The following is a 2,403-nucleotide window of genomic DNA, read 5'->3' on the forward strand; positions in this document are numbered from 1 at the left end:
TATACTTACTTCCAAGGATGAACTGGGCTGGGGCCTTACACTTAGATAAGACAAAAATATAAAGCTGGATGCATACAAGACAGCTTGAAAACACATTTGTAGTTTTAGTAAATTCAAGTTGGATATAAGTTTTCTGAACTGATTATTTCTTGTTTAAAAGTATCTAATGAATCAACAAAGTAACCACAAACAAAAATCAGGGGCTACCACAGGTTGCAAAGATAGCTAGTTTGTGCACCATCTCATACGCAGTGTTCTTTTGTCACCTACGCAGCCCACTCTTGATTACCTGGCAATCAAGTCCTGAAACAAATTGCTAAAAGTTGCACAGTAATTTCCCACCCACGAGTGGCTCTCAGGGTGTGATTGTTTAGAGTTTGAATTCTGTTGCCGCCGTGTACTCGTTGCATGACTGTGGATATGCTGCCTACATTCTGAGCTCACTTTCCTCATCTTTAGGGTGGTACTTACCACAAAGTGTTCACGAAGAGCCAAGCCCAGGTGATACCTGGGATAGATAGGGTGTAGCGATTTGGTAAGGACACATTCAATTTTAGATTCTGATCGCAGTTGTTACTTTCGGGGAGATGGAGGTGGGGATTTCTGTGTGAGGTGAAGAGCTGGTCAAAATCTCCTCTAGAATTTCATCCACTTCTACATTTCAGAAGGGTTTTATTTTTCCCCCCTGAGGTTTGCCGATCAATGGAAAATGAAGCTGAGACGTGACTGTGGGATTACCTTTCATGAAGATTTTGAAATTTTAAGCTTCAGCCACGTATGATGTCACATGAATTTTTCATGCCAGTTGAAAGGCTTGAAGATGGACTGATTTTTATTTCCAATGTTTTCTCTTTTTTCTAATAATTTTTAAGAATCCAGTTTGCTGGGTGATCTTCCACGTGAGATTTTCTCAATGACAAAAAGAGGAGATCTCATGTCCTTTTCTACTTTTTCCCTACCAGTTCTACTAAAGCATGGATGGGCACAGTCACATGTTAGGAGAGCTTATTAGGATTCACTGAAGATCAGACTAAGATAGATTAATAAGCCTCTACCCAGCCAGCTATATAATAATAAATATTTATCGAATCTGTTTTAATACTTAGCATTATGCTAAGCTCAGCAATAATATCCATAATTTAAAGTCCAAATCAGATTTTACTTAAAATAGTATGATCCAGATATATACCATTACTGCTTTCTGAGTAGCGGAGTACCTCTTGAATTAATGCTGTGTGTGTGTGTTTGTGTGTGTGTGTGTTGGACTTAGCTAGGTAATTCTTCTGGATTTAGCTGTGGCCAACTGCTCCTTGGACAAGGAGCTTTGCTTCTTCAGTAAGGTTGGATGTTGGCAGGAGTTATGGGGTAATGGAGTCACATCGCTCTCATTTTTCATCTGGTTGATCTGAACTTGTTCACATTGTGGAGTCAGGGTACTTGGTTTAAAACTTGCACGTCATCGTTTTCATCAAACTCCACTGCCCAAAGCAAGTCACAAGCTTAGCCTAGATTCCTGGGGTCCGAGGAAATGGATTGCCCTTCTTCGCGGGAAGACATGCAGATTCATGCTGAAAAGAGCCTAGCTACAGGGAGGCCATAATAATTCAGGTTATAAGACAGTCTACAGAGATGCGGATGGGAAACACTAATATAACCACGTTATGGAGTCAGACATACTGCAAGACACTGTGAGATAGGAACCTTATTTTGTGTTTAAGGTTCTTGGAAACAATAGGTGAACTAAACTAGGGCCCTGTCACTTCTGACTTCTTTTTATCCGTTTATCTAGGCAGTATTCCCTACAGATGTCCAATAAGCTGACAAGTGTACAAAAATTTGAAAACAGTACATGATATTAATTATAAAATCATAATGTCCAGAGTAATTTAACCAAAGGTGCCAGAGTAAATAGGCAGCCATGTGAGTGTTCTAGAGATATGAAGATAGATTAGGTAGTGGGAGAGCCAGGGACTTCTGTTTACAGACAAAGAGTTAAATTCTCACAGCAGCTCTAGAGAAGACTTTTGAATTAATGGCTAATTTCAAACAAAGCATTTAATGTCACCACTTGAAATGTTTCAGTAATAATTCAAATGGTTTAATTCTAAACCACTTATGATTAAATTTCAAATATGCTAAGGTATTATTAGACATTTATGGGGAAAATCATTTTTCCCCTTGCAAATTGAATGTTCCTCTTTCACAATTATTCAAGTTATGACGGGGGTTCTTGTTTCCTTTTAATTATAGCCCAAACAGTTATATGGATAAAGCAGCAATATGATCACTCTTTCATTTTGGAGCCATTATTACTGAAATGCAAAATATCTCAATCTCTAGCCCTCTCCCCCTCCCCCTAGGTTTTCTTTATAATCCCATAAAAGCATCTGTCTTTGATTTCAA

Source organism: Fukomys damarensis, unplaced genomic scaffold (assembly GCF_012274545.1).
Source record: "Fukomys damarensis isolate Sample0158 unplaced genomic scaffold, DMR_v1.0_HiC HiC_scaffold_19, whole genome shotgun sequence".
Lineage (NCBI taxonomy): Eukaryota > Metazoa > Chordata > Mammalia > Rodentia > Bathyergidae > Fukomys > Fukomys damarensis.